Consider the following 15406-nt stretch of genomic DNA (forward strand, 5'->3'; position numbering starts at 1 on the left):
TTAGTGGCACCGTAACTTTAGTACACGTTTATGAATAAGGGGGTTAGTATATAAATAGAGAAGTAGTTTTGTTTATAAACTCGTCTATATCACCAGCGGCAAAACTGTCCAATCATTTTCAGAATATGTTTATTATGATTTTTGAATGTGTATTATGAATTTGTGAATGATTACGACATGCTGCGTAAACACTGTATGACTAGTTTGTCGTGATCTGTCATAAATATTTCATTCAATTTCATCAAGTATTATTCGCGTCATTGCTAACTCAGAATATATACAAGCCAACATAATGATGAGGTCTAGTTCTTGGTAATATAATTAATTTTGCCTAAAATGTAAGCATGGACAATAAAATTATTTCTGTCGTACTTTTTAGTGTTACCATCCAGATTCAAGAGGTACCTATACTAAAAATTTGGTATAGTTAGATGAAATCTGTACCTTCTAGCCCTGAGTTTAATTAACGTGACAAATATGAGAAGCATGTCATTATTGATGTCAATATTACGACCGAAGTTTCTGAAGTTATCTGCACAAAAAAATAAGCAAGTAGACTTCGGCTATCTATCGATACTGATGTTTAAAACGATGCAAATCTGTGACAACATTCAATAATCAACCTGCTTAATAATAACTTAATAACCACTTGCCTTTTAATTATAGATATTGAAAAGGATATGGATTGGTGATCAGCTTGAGACACCAGCTTCTCGGCCTCGAGTCTTGCGTCAGGTACCGCAGTGCCACGGGGGTGAACCCGGGATAAGGCAGCCCCTGCCCCGCCGAGCTCTCCGTACTCATCCCCCCCTCCGAGTCCTCGCCCCCGTCGGACTCCGAGCCCCCTCCCGAGTCCGACTCCCCCTCCCGATACCCGTAGTAAGGCATCTCGTTCATCCACTTAACTTATAAGCTCATTGTACTATTGTAAGTCTTATGCTACACTACTTAACCATGTTTAGAGCTCAACTGTATAGATAGGAATCAGTCTGTAGCCGGAGGGAGTGCTGTCGTTCGGGGGCGAGCTGAGCAGGTGGGGCCATGACGGAATGTCACAAGTTTAATGTTTGTTATCTGCAACAAGAGAGAACAAATCTAAACAATATATCTTAAACTTAAACAAGAAAAACTTAACATGTGTAAGGTTTTTGCGTAAAAATCTTTTATTATATTTCAAAGTCGATTAAAACTTAGACTTTGTCACCCGTGTTATAAAAATGACACCTTATTCAGCCTCAGTCAATTTGACGCCACGGTGGAACACACGTTACAAACTTACCCGTATATTAACATAAAACATAAGAATATACTGGTAAAATCAGAAGCCAATTGTGATAAATAACACGAACATATGAACAATCGGTTTATTGCACTTAAAAATTACGACGACGTTCCCAAATAGTCTATTTTACAGTGTACACCATGCGCTGTTAAAATTGCAATGAAAAAAATATTATAAAAGCTATTAACCATAGCCTAATACGTAATTATACGCCAATGCTTTGCCAACAACACTTTCAGAATACAATAGTGGCTGTAATTAAACTAATTAAACGATACCGTTAACCATTAAGTTATACTGCTGTTCTGAAATTAATGAAATATTAATATCGGCAATACGTAATACTGAATAGCGCCATAAAGCGTGCCAAAGCTCCAATATGCAGTTTGAACTTTACGACCACTCTAGCCTGGGTAGTCAAAATGATGGTGCCTACTATGTTGGTGTTCCTTGGTACAAATCCTAGCGTGTGTTGAGTGCTTTTTATATTCAATCATACTAGAGATTAAAGTGTAGGTTATACTGAACATTCTTTATACAAAATACAGAATATATTCCATAGAGCATCTTCTTCTTCTTTTCATCCTGTTACCTCTGCTGGAGTAACAGCAGAACCGAACGAATGGGCTCGAACCATTTTCTTCCACTGCTCCATTTCTTGCTCTACGGAACAGCGCAGCGCCAAGTAGATTTAGGGCGACCATGTTTCCGTTTTCCGGGCATCTTCCAGGTCTGGGCCACCTTGAATAGGTGGGTGTCAGGCTTTCTGAGGATATGCCTAATCCAATGCCATTTGCGCGTTTGGATCTCCTTATGTACGGGTACTTGTCCGGTTATTCTCCATAAGTGACCGTTTGTGATCCAGTTAGGCGAAAAGATGCGCAGAAGCGTTTGTTCACAAACAACAAACCAGGTTTCGCATACGTACAGTAACACGGCCTTTACATTGGAATTGAAAATCCTCACTTTAGTTCTTCACGTCAGGGTAGAGGAGTCCCACACAGGTTCCATAGAGTATATTAGTTTATAATTCGCCGCATTGTGAAACAGATCACATTTTCACACAAAATCCCTTATCATAAATACACACGCTTACTCTAACCAACTGAAACTATAAGCAAGGCTAGACTAAGACTCTAAGCGACATATGTAATGTACAGTCAGCAATATTATTCGCTTAGGACCTTTGCTTACAAAACTTCTATGCAGCAGGGGTCACTTTTCTCTGCAACTGACTGCACCAACCTATAATTAAACAAGTAAAAAAAAGAGAGAAATAAGTAATTGTGTTCATGCAGTAGTTACAAAGTTTTGCCATACCTATCAAGAAATCGGCGTCCCATACTTATTTTCTTGGATAAAAATAAATGTGTCCGTTATGGGTTCCTATCGGTCACAGGTGCTAACGTTATTTTAGTCATTTCTGAGAATTACCCACAATTACTTTTTCTCTCTTGTTTTTTTTTATTGTTGTGATTAAATATATGTTGGTACATCACGTATGTGACTTAAAGTCTTAGTATAGCCTTACTTAGTCTCAATTAAAGTTGGTTAATGTAAGAGCGTGATATAGTACATATTTATGAAAATACGGCGAATTATAAAGTAATATTCTCTATGGAATATTTTCCTCCTGAATTTTATATAAAAATGTTCAGTATAACCTATACTTCAACATCTAGTATAGTCGAACATAAAAAGCACTCAACACGCGTTCAAATACTCGTAGCAAATTAGAACAACCATTGTTTCACGATTACTCGTATATCTCTAATCCCAAATGTCCACAAAAGGGAATTATCCAACTTTGACTCGGCTAGCGAACTAATACGAAGATACCGATTAATTGTTTTTGTTGTGAAACTCTGATGTGATTCGCTGCTTCAGACAAAGGCACGTCCTGGTCTACGTCTTTATGATTTTGGTGACGGTATTTTGCTAATGTATTGTTATTTTTGTAATAATTATGCTTTTTACATATTATTTCGTTTGTAATAAATATGTAAGTGTAATAAACTTACTGTGTACTTAAGTAAATTATTATTTCAGTCATATTGCCACCGATTTATAAAATGAAAACGTCTTCGATTATCACGAAAGTAATTTGTAAAATAAAACTATTTAAACAAGTTTTTTTATACCACGACGGTGGCAAACAAGCATACGGCCCGCCTGATGGTAAGCAGTCACCGTAGCCTATGGACGCCTGCAACTCCAGAGGTGTTACATGCGCGTTGCCGACCCTTTAAAAATCTGTACACTTCTTTTTTGAAGAACCTCATACTGTGGATCCTTGGGAAAACCTCGGCAGGTAGTTCATTCCACAAGTGTGCGCGCGAGGAAGTTCCTCTTAACCGCACAGTGCACAAATTATATGTATTTAAGTATTTATAAATATTTATATATATAATTTTTATCCTTAAGTACCCAAAACACAAGGTTACTGTGGGACTTAGTCAATTTGTGTAATAATATCGTATGATATATATATTTTTAGGGTTCCGTACCTTGAAAGGAAAAAACGGAACCCTTATAGGATCACTTTGTTGTCCGTCCGTACGTCTGTCTGTCTATCAAGACCCTTTTTCTCAGGAACGCGTGGAGGTATCAAGCTGGAATTAATATCAAATACTCAGGTCTGTCCCTTGGAGCTGTTACTTCTAAGCGAACGCAATCAAAAGATACAGCCGTTTATGCCAAAAATTTTCGACACTCGCAAGGGAATCAAAACCTACAGGGTACTTCCCGTGAACTCAGAATCTTGAAATTTGGTACGAAGCAACGTCTTATAGCACAAATGAAGGAAAAATTGTGAAAACCGTAATTTGTTGGTACATCATATAATAAAATATACCTACAGGTTTGTACGGAACCCTAGGTGCACGAGTCCGACTCGCACTTGGCCGGTTTTTTAATATTCATATTTATTTATATATATCACGTGTCACGTGTGTTTATTTATATAATACGTATATCCGTAAAAAGGATGGTTGGATTGAAACGTCGGGATGTATTTTAATTCAAAGTCCGTGTAAATCTTTGTAGGTAAATGCATTTATTTATACACATACGAATGAAAATAAAACATGTATACCTATTACCTACTAATATATATCCGTATCAGTGTGTCAGTGTATCGATGTCTACATATTTTAAGACATTGCTTTTATTCTCAAAATGATAAAAGGTGCCTATTTATTTAGTCCTAAAATAACGCACGGACTGAAACCATGTCTATTTCATCATAAAATAACCCGGCCTTCAATAACGTATTCTATATCATAGAGAAATAGGTAAATTTAGAGTGCTCACTTCATACATCAGTTTTTTTACCGAAATGCTTATTATTTTCGTAGTCGTCATCTAGCGTCAAGTAGCGGATTATCAGTGCTGCTACTAGACAATAGATGCCGCGACGAACGAAAAGTCCAAATAGTCAGTTAATATTATAACGGGATTAACCGGAACTCTGTTTTAAACTCCGTCTGCTTGTAATATTAGTTGTATATTGTTGAACAATTTCATCACTCGCGACATCTAGTGTCAAGTAGCGGTACTAATAAATCCGCTACTTGTCGCTAGATGTCGATTACGAAAATAATAAGCGTTTTGATAAGAAAACTGATGTATGGAGTGAGTACTCTATGCTAACTTATTTCTCTATGCCTATGTCTATTAAACGTGTAATGAAATAATGGAAACACACTCGTTTGCCAGATTTGTTCGTCTTCTTAGTTAGTTTTACTAGCAAAGTTAATTAAATACTCACAAAACCCGGCCGAACATAAAATCACGGTTACTTTTATAACAAACCCAGCCAACTGTTGCTCACTTGAAAAAATCCAAGCCGGCAGTTTTGCGCGATCATTAAAACAGTAGTAAGAACTTCTCGAAAGCCGAACGCCGAAACAAAACGTCCAGGTGGAATAAAATGGAGCACTTTGGGGAAGACATAGAATAACTCCCATAGACTCCCCATTTTGAACCGTTTATGAAGACTCGTAATAAATAAAAAACCGGACAAGCGCGAGTCGGACTTGCCCACCGAGGGTTCCGGACTTTTTAGCATTTGTTGTTATAGCGGCAACAGAAATACGTCATCTGTGAAAATTTCAATTGTCTAGCTATCACGGTTTATGAGATACAGCTTTTACCTTTTGGGTACGGAACCCTAAAATAGCTCTCTTTATAACTAAAGTTATTATTATATGAAACAAGAAGCGATCAAGGTTTCCAGTGCCCGGGGCTAGGGACAAACCACCTTCACACATATGGCATCTATTTCAGTTTATAATTTACATAATTATAGTAGTGTTCCTACTTAAAGTAACAAAATATGTTCATTAAATAGTTTGATTTGTTTCCTAGTAACGCTCTCTTTTACTTGAAAACTCCTCCATAGCTCAACTTCATCTATACATTTATTATACTGTATCAGCTCCTGTTCATCATACAAAAATGTTCACAATTTACAATAAATTGTGAACATTGTTTCTAAATATTATTTAGAATAAAGTACATTAAGAATGAGAAAAACTTATTTGATTTTAACGTCTGTATATTAATATTAGCGGCAGGTGCCGATCCCAAGTAAATGAGATAAGGCAAGCTAAGATACTGACGATAATATTAATATAAACGGTTGTGTATTAAATTACTTATTTTCATGATTCTACGCCTTCTTGTTAACATTATCACGAAAACGGCGGAATCACAGTTTGTTTTTCAAACTGCTGTCAGTCTATTCTTTTGTATTTGCAATATCACTATTGTACGGGAACGCTAATGTGCGGTAAGTGATCTGTAAAGCTGAAAAGAAGCTCCGCCCGAGAAGAATGCAGGCCGGTAACGAACGGAACTTCGGTGATTTTGGACACAAACAAAGATTTTACGGTCGCAATTAAGAGCAAACTTTGAACTCTTACGCCGAAATTACATTATACTTATGCTTCAGAAGTGACTTAAAAATAATTTTAATGACGATATGGAACAAGCTTGAGTCCGCAGCAAGCTCAGTTCGTCATACAAACGTATTTACGCTCTCATTTTATAACGTCTAGCTAAAGAGCTCTGAAACTTTGTACTTACAATAGGATAAGGTATATCTTATGCCTGTAATTAGTTTATGTAGCTTCAGATACCATAGTTGAAAAATACAGCGAATTAAAGTTTTTCATATTAAACTTGTTTTTGCTCTATTTCGTTTATTTTATAAGCTGAATCTATATAAAGAAGTGCTAAGTTTCATTACAATCTTCTTCTTCTTGTTGTGCCATGTCATCAGCTGACGTCGGCGACCATCTCTCGGAACTTATTTCTATCTTTATCTTATTACAATCTAACACGTAGTTTTAAAATGAGGAGGAAACTACGTTTGTATGGGAAGGTGAAATTCGGACGAGCTTGCTGCGGACTCTTAAACGTAGTCAGTCCTTTTGATAATACAAAGAGACACACATATATTACTTTTCTTAACTAAAAATCACCCTGAGTCTTCGAAGTAATTACACTTACTCGTATGTAACGTGCCTAAATATTTTATGCCGATTTAATAGTGCTCAGTGAGAAAAATGGACTGTGGTAGCCATATTTATTAGGTTTTTTCGCTCAAATAGGCCATGTCTACGCAGACAAGATGCCAATCGTTTACGTTCCGTGGTATAGCGTAGTTATCTCTCTCTATCACTCTTCCATATTAGTGTGGCAGAGACAGTTGCGTTTCGTTTGCTACAGAGCGTTAACGATTGGCATCTTATTGTATTGTATTCGGGCGATTTTCAGACACTCGACGACTGGCGCCTATTTTGCGTGACATGTGGGGGTGGGCTAGTCCTGCCAGCCCAGCTCCTCGAGGAATCCTATAAAACTCTTAATGTTGAGTAGGACCTCGGGGAGGTCTATCGGTGATCCGAGATGTTTAGCCCAGTTTGGAGTCACTCCGCTGCATTCCAGCACCACGTGAGAGGCTGTTTTTCCGTCTCCATGCATCCTCGGCATAGGGGATTGTCTGTGACACCTGTTATAAAAAGATGTTGAAAGAGTCCATGACCTGTTACGACACTGGTTACCATACTCAGTCGGACCTTCCCTAGTTGAAGGAGTGCCCTTGTGAGCTTTCCGTTGATGCCAGGCATGGCTTCTTTGGCCTGTCTGCATCTAGTCTGGTCCAGCCAATATTCTCAGCTCCCGGAGATTGAGTCCTTCGTGATTGTTGTCCTCATATAACTGTATTTTGTATCTTTTGTCGAAAATAGCTTGTTTGTGAATCCGATCCGTGACTGACCTGGAAATTCGTCATACACCTTTTCCAGGCATGTTGTGTGAAGAGCTCCTACGATGTTAGACCATATCTTAAGGGTTCACAACCTTACCGCTTAGAGACTGGCCTCTTGCTGTATGCGTAGGTGCAGCGGTGGAAGGTTTAACATGACCTCCATGGCTGCAGCCGACTGCAGCCATGGAGGATTCCGAAATGGACATCGTGCAACCAGTGGTGGCCGCGTTTGGCATCTTATCTATGCACCCTGGTGTATTACAATCATCATCGAAATATAAGGCGAGATCACCGATTTTCTTATACTACGTTTCTCATACAGGCGTTTCGCTTCATTAACCTGAAGGTACACCTTTCTAAATAACTGAATTTATTAGATTGGCGTATTCCGTATATACGCCTATTAGAGAAGTTAAATCTAGAACTCCAAACTCGTTCTACATTGGTAATTAATCCAACTTCCAAATCGTGTTATAAAGTAATCGCTGGTACTTTCTCCAGACGCTACAAGTATCAACTTCGCTCCGTCATCGTTAAATGTTGTTTAGCTTTAACCAAAGTTTGTACATCGATAGACGCTCGGGTGAGCACACGCCAGGATTCCGTTTAAATTGTCACGCAAATATTGCTTGGAATTTGACTTGCGGATAAGGAAACCGCGTTTAAATGGAGCTTTGGAATAAGTTAATACTAGACTACAGTGGTATTAAGCGTAATTGATTCCCGTTTAAAATTTTATTTTAAATCTTTTTCTGGGTTTCGAGCTACTTCTGTGGCTTACTTGATATTTGAACAATGATTAGGCTTGAATATGAACTTAGCAAAACGGAGGTGATACAATCACAATTGTTAAATAAATGTAGGCACATGACAGAGATAGGTAGGTACTTGAAAATTGCAGCATCGGCATCAGCTTAGCTCTTAAATAAATGATCACTATGAGTTTCTCAAGGCCTTTACAACAATCAATGTTATGCTGGAAATATTTGCCATAATCGGGCAAGCTTTGGAAGATCAGTTGGTAGACCGCAGGTAAACAGCTATGACCACTATCCAATATGCTTGCGACACAGCACCGGTAACCATGGCACACCTGCTGGATAACCCCGCGAGCTCGCACTCGTGCTCTGAATCTGATCTGAGAGACGCCAAGGTCCGATAAGTCAGCACCGCTGCTTTCTGGGCATCCACTGTTTCCGGGGACCTCGACACGAGAGAAGAAGATCACACAGCTGCAAGTTCAAGTCCCGCTCGATGCAGTGAATTTTTCCAAGCCTAAAATTACCTCAAATCGACGTTATACGAAAAACGACGACATTCAAATAGGCTCATCCGTTTAACATTTTTATAGAAACAAATAAATAAACAACCCCAACACAGAGAGCTAAATTATTCAAGCCCACTTAAAACTGACAGCAATAAAGACGCCATAAAAACAATATTAATGACGAACTGAAACTCGAATGTTGGTGCGTGTTATTACCGTAATATTTCCCCGATTTAATCCCCTAGATTTACAAGATAGCGTAAAAAGGGATAAGGATTCCCAGTCCAATAAACCCAGCTACGGTTACCCGGGCTCCATATGTTCGCCTGTTTATTCTCGGTGATCTTTTATGCATATCTCATTTCCTACAGTTTTCGGGTACGAATTTGTAGCGGACTTTAGCTCCATAAAAATGTTTTTTGATGGATACTGCAATACGCCCTGAAGGGATATTAGCATTTTTTTCTGGTACTTTTTGTTCGGCATATTTAATGCTTTAGTGAGGATAGGACTGAGGAGGGGTGTTTTTCTGGGAGCCAGCTGATTTAATATGTTTGGAGTTAGTGATGTTTCGTGAATAATTTAGATGTTTTCATTACATTATTAACCGACAAGAAAGGAGGAAGATTCGACCATTTGTATGTTTATTACCTCAGAACTCCGTCATGTGTGAACTGAGGGCCTACCGCAAACCACGTTCGACGTGTTACCTCTCTGTCGCACTTGTAAATACGTACTTATGTGTGGCAGGGAGGCAACAAGTCGAACGTGATTTGCGGTAGGCCCTCTGATTTGGATAATTGTTTTTATTATATGTTGTTATAAAAGTTATAAAACTAAACCAATTATGATATTGCTGTAGGAGTAAATAAATGTACAAACAAGAAATTGTAACACGGTTATCTGTTATCAACTCATTTTGTTTGAAGTACCTATAGGCCTGGAACAGTACTCTCTCGGTACAAATCTTATACATTATAGGTACCTACTTACTCGGTTTATAAAGATACCTGTCAAAAACTTAACTATTAAACTAAATAAGTAAAGTTTGCATATTTTTCTCTCTGCACCAATTGTTTGTTTCTCTGTTTGCCCCTATGGTTGACTGGTAGAGTATGCCATTTGGCATTAAGTCTGCCATTTGTACATTATTGTATATATTTTGTGCAATAAAGTTAAAATAAATAAATAAGTATTAATATAAAAACAAATACAACCAAGAATAATGAAAATAATTACACGTTGTATATTCAATCCAAGCTACCCGTTTAGCTCATTGTTCAGAGAAAGAAAATCGCAAAATGATCGCGTCTGATTTCACCGTGCGTCAAAGCCAGAAGGCTAATTTATCTTCATTTCTTTATTCATCTGGCCTAACCTTCGGGCCACGTGTTACAACCTTTTGGCGATTCCCGGGGGAGAAATTAAAATAACGTTAACCCTCGTAAATGATGCTGACTAAAAGCTAGTTTATAAGGATCATTTAAGAGGTACGTATTAAATTATTTTTTAACAAGCAGTAAAATCTGCGAACGATGCTGTTAAACTAAGAATAAATTTAAAAGTGGACAAAATTACTGTCCTGGGTGAGACGTGAACTCGCGGCCTCTGGATCGATACTCCAGCGCTCCATAGGCTGTAAGTTCAAGTCTCACGCAAGGCAGTTTTATTTACTACTTTTAAATTTATTCTGAGGTACGTACTTATAAGAACTTTGTGTGCCGATGGTTCCGGGTTCATATCTTGGAAAGGGCATTTATTTGTGTGAGGAGCACGAATATTTGTTCTTAAGTTATGGGTGTTTCCTATGTATTTAAGTATTTATAAATGTTTATAAATTATTTAGGTATATCGTTGTCTAAGTACCCACAATAAAGGTCTTAATGAGCTTACTATGGGACTTAGTCAATTTGTATAATACTGTCCTATAATATTTATTTATTATTCATCCATAGAAAATTTGACCCCTTCAAAACAATAGGTGTATAAAGAACAAATAAGGTTAACTTTGATGAAGCTGTGTTTGCTATTTTTTGGCATGTTCTAAGTGCCAAGGAACTTTCCAAGGTATGGAACTTGGCAGGCGTTATTGAGGCTTAAATGCCGGATTTACATAAGCAACGAAGCTCTAGCAATAGAAATTGGCACGTTTTATCTGAATATGTTTTATTAGTAAATTTTCTTAGACAGACTCGTTATACAATAGTCATGCTTTTCTCAAAAAAATATAGGTATCATAAATTTTAGTGAAATTTTATCAACGTCTATTTAGAAATGGAATGGCTCTTATCTAAAAACAACTGTCAATAATGCCATATTTCACCGAAACGAGCAAAAATATAACAGTAAGTTTAATCTGTAAAACTAGAGAGGGCACAAAGCAACTGCCAGCGAAAAGATGAATTTAAAAAGCGAAATGACGACAGCACGCGACGTGGGCGCATCATTCATGTTCGCAAGACCATTATTCTTGTTGAATTTTATTCGTTCGCTATTTCAAACCACCACAATTTCAAAGACACCGTGGTATACATTCTATTGAAAATTTTAAATATTATCCGTTGAAAGGTTTTAAAGACACGCAGCCTGATTAACCTACCTACCAATACAATTGAAAAATGGGTATTTACTATTTTATTTCGTAACAGTTGCACATGCCATACTCACGTAGTAACAGAAACACGGAAAAACGACCACGTTTGCTTGGAATCGTATAATTTATCTACCATATATTGAGTGATTGAAAATCTTAAATAATTTAAATAGGTACTTATTTTAGAACAATACTATATATAACTGCATGTGCAGACAAAATGTATAGGTAAATCATAGTTGCCTATAATATTCTTCGCAGAGTAACATTAACCGCTTTAAGAGAGAGAATATCTTAGCGATCCTATCGAAATAACGGTACATTTTCTATGAAATTCCATTTCGGGAGAAAACATTTTCCACTTACTAAATCTTAACAAATCACTTTGGTTTTGATGTCGATCGCTTCAGCATAATATAGCCTAAGTATATCCGTTTAAAAAAAAATTGTTTTGCAAATTTTGAAAAAAGGTGAACCTACTTTTTTTGTGTCAATAACATACTCAAAAATCATGGAGATTGAAAAATATTTAGAAGTGGAAAAACGTTTTCTTTTTTTTCTGTGGACGATCACGTGGTAGGTATACTTCCCTCATAAATCAACTACAAAAGGGCTATATTCGTAAACGGGTCAGTTGACTGGTTTTTGATGTAGAGCGTAATTACTGTTAAATTTATCTTTTATCATTATATAACTATATTTTTCCTCCTGTTGACCATAAACGCTGTAACGGGTTCGAAACGTCAGGATGTATTTGAAACTCATTATTATAATACATGGAAATCATACCAAAATAGAGGTGTCGCCTTACATCAAATGAGGTAGTTCTGATTTTATACATATTGGTAGTGATGAAATAGTAATGACAAATCCAAGTTTTCGACCGAAAGCCCTTCCGATCATTGTGTGTATAATATACAGTACAGCGAGAGAAATTGTTATAACTCGTATCTCTTGTATATCTTTGATGATCAGGCTGGTCCTTTGAATCCACAGCACTCCTTTTGGGGCCAGCGTGTGTGGTAGCATGTCTATGTCAACGTGATCAGGCCGGTCGAAATTGTCATCTGATGGTGGATTATCAATGTCGGCACACATATCCGGTCCTGCATATTCTCGCACTATTGACCATTGCTGTAGTTGCAAACAGCTGAGCATTTGAGTCCGGCTTTCCTGCAACCACAGCTGCTGGTATAACCTTTTTTGAGTTACAGTTAGTTCAAAATTCTACAAACCTTTGAGAAGCCATATTTTATGAACTATTTGGCTTACTAAGAAAAAATTATAGTCAATTAATTGCAAATTTCTTCTTCTTAAAAGTGTACATAGTGACTTTTGCCGTAACTCCAGATTTTGGTGGAAAAAAAAATACAACAACTGAAAAAATTCCTAAAATTTAATCGATTTTCATGTACTTTTCAATGATCCCAAGGGCTTTTGAGGTCGAAAACTTGTATTTGTTGTACCAACATATAAAAAAAATAGAACTACCTCATTTGATGTTAGGTAAAATGTACCAATTCCATGGGCTAAACCGTTGACATAGTTCTATTTTACAGAAAGCTTCTAAATAATGTACAAATCTTAAGATATACAATCTGTCGTTGCTATTTATTATTTAATCGAATGGCATAAAAACATCACAAATAAATTGAAAATATATCAGGTATGTCAAAAGTTTATATCCAATATTCTTAGCCATAGAGCTGCGTCAGAAGTGAGAACAAGACATCGGGGCTTCCAGGGTAGGCTCTGAGGGCATTCCCTTTACTACATGTTGTCCTTTTCTGTCGTTGCTTAGAATTATCTTTACCAAAACAGTTCGAATTCCGTCGACATTTATTATATTTTTAAAAGCTTTATGTGTATATTTCTTGTATCTTATCTACAATAAAATCAGAACCCGACAAGTTTTGTGGACCCTCAAACTTATTTCCTAATTAAGGTGCCAACCTGTCTGCCGGCGACGTCAATAATGTGAAGAATAACTGCTTTAACGATACTATAAACTTTTATAATCCTTTTCTCCTCACGTCTACAGTGTAGTCACGACTAGCCGTTACAAAGTTGGGACATATTTAATATTTTTGGCGAGTTATTTTGTCCAAGACAATTTTCAAATCGATTTTCTAGTAAGCAAACGTAAATGTTTTTCGTGCTATTAATATATTTATTCAAGTTATTAAACAATTGCTTCTTTTATGATTTAACACTAATAAAACATGCTGTTACGTTGACAAAATACAATTACTAAATACCTTGTTAATATTATTTGTACGTGGGTACGTGTATGTTATTTCTAAATTATTATATCTATGTGATCTTGTTGTCTAAATATAAATGTATTTTTATGCAATAATAAAATGTTGTCGTATTATACTAGTTTATTGTTTCCTCGCTGTTTCTGCTGCACTAGAACACTAAGCAGCTGTTAGCTTGAAATTGTACACTTTCCATAAAAGAAGACGCCCAAGCACAAGGCACCAGGGCAAGGCAATAGTCTCACCAGAGATTTATTAATAATGAAGATTGTCAATATCGTCCATTGATGTAAAAAAAAAAAAAAACACTTTTTTCATAACTACTAACATTTATTTTATAGGGTTCCGAGTTTAAAGGATTCCGAGACTAACAAGATATGGATTTATGAGTTTTTTATATATTTATAATAGTAGTATAGTAAGCTCAATAAGGCTTGTAAGTACCCATAGCTAACGATAAATATAATGTATAAATACTTACTTAAATACATGTAAGACCGCCTTTTGTCTGCCTCTATCACTAATTAATTGTTTTATCTTTAAGCTGTATCTTTTACTGAGGTGTGCCAATAAAGAGTATTCTAATTATCTATCTATCTACATAGAAAACACCCATGACGAAGGAACAAATATCCGAATAATTGTATATATGAGCAAAAAAGTGATTTTATCACACAGATAAATGCCCTCACCAGGATTTGAACTCGAGACCATCGGCTTCAGCAGGGTCACTATCCGCTAGGCTAGACAGGTCGTCAAACGTCACGTGTTTACTTTAGGTGAGTCTTATACATATTTATTTAGTAAAAGTATTTAGCGGACTTTGTGAGAATTAGGTTTTGAAGTTGTAATTTCGAATTGAAAAAAATAGAAATTCGCCCCTAAATATGTATATCAGTAATATACTCTACCATTCTTTATTTCACTTGTCTGTGGTTTGACCATTTGCCGAGCAAATCGATTGTCGCCGCAAGTATTCTATTATGTCTTGTTTTGCCGGGGAATTCACTCCGGGAGAATTCTTTTGTTTCCAGCCAACTTTTGTTCACGGTTATAGCGTTATATGTATTTATTTTAGGCTTCTAAAAGATGATGTTTACGTTCCATATTTTACTGACTGGCGAACAAGAATATCTCGTGTTAACAGATTTTTGGGAATCGCGGTTAATTTCGTCAGTTGTTTGTATATGCCTCGTCATGCGCCTGCGAGCTGCGTCCCTGGTGAGAAGCGTGCGCGCCAGCTCCAACAATGATCCTGGCAATGATTGCGGACAAGTTTTGCCCTTATATTACATTTTGCTGCCGACTTCATACGCCCTGCTGCTAATCACAGTGCTGTCTGTGATTAACACATTGAGAAATAGATGCCGTTTGTCACACCCACGGTTGCATTCATGTTTTAAATTTTAATGTTATTTGTTTAATTTTTGTGTTTGTTTAATGTAAATACTAATTTAATTGTGTAATTATGAGTCATTATGGTACTTGAAATAAATGAATTTTAAATTTAATTTAATTTGCCTGCAGTACACTTCGCTGTATTTTAAGTAAATATAGCGTTAGCCTTTGCGATATTAAGGAACTAGATACAACAAATAAGGGGATATTAGATAGTATGGAATAAGGTGTGCTATATAATAACGTCGCCGCATATTAGGGCCAGCTTAATTATTTAAAATAGAAAGTAAGTTAATAAGCACTTCCTAAAACCTATAAATCGACATCTATG

The 15406-nt window shown here is 36.6% G+C and overlaps 1 long non-coding RNA gene across 1 annotated transcript in view; it reads right to left on the bottom strand.

The window, feature by feature from the left end:
• Positions 1-201: 201 nt before the first annotated feature.
• The window catches only part of LOC133521929 (uncharacterized), a 108762-nt gene continuing 93557 nt past the window's right edge, over positions 202-15406 (bottom strand). Inside the window, exon 3 of the long non-coding RNA XR_009799959.1 lies at positions 202-1074. This is a non-coding gene — a long non-coding RNA (uncharacterized LOC133521929). The remainder of the gene's footprint in view (positions 1075-15406) is intronic.

Source organism: Cydia pomonella, chromosome 10 (genome assembly GCF_033807575.1).
Source record: "Cydia pomonella isolate Wapato2018A chromosome 10, ilCydPomo1, whole genome shotgun sequence".
In the NCBI taxonomy this organism is placed as follows: domain Eukaryota; kingdom Metazoa; phylum Arthropoda; class Insecta; order Lepidoptera; family Tortricidae; genus Cydia; species Cydia pomonella.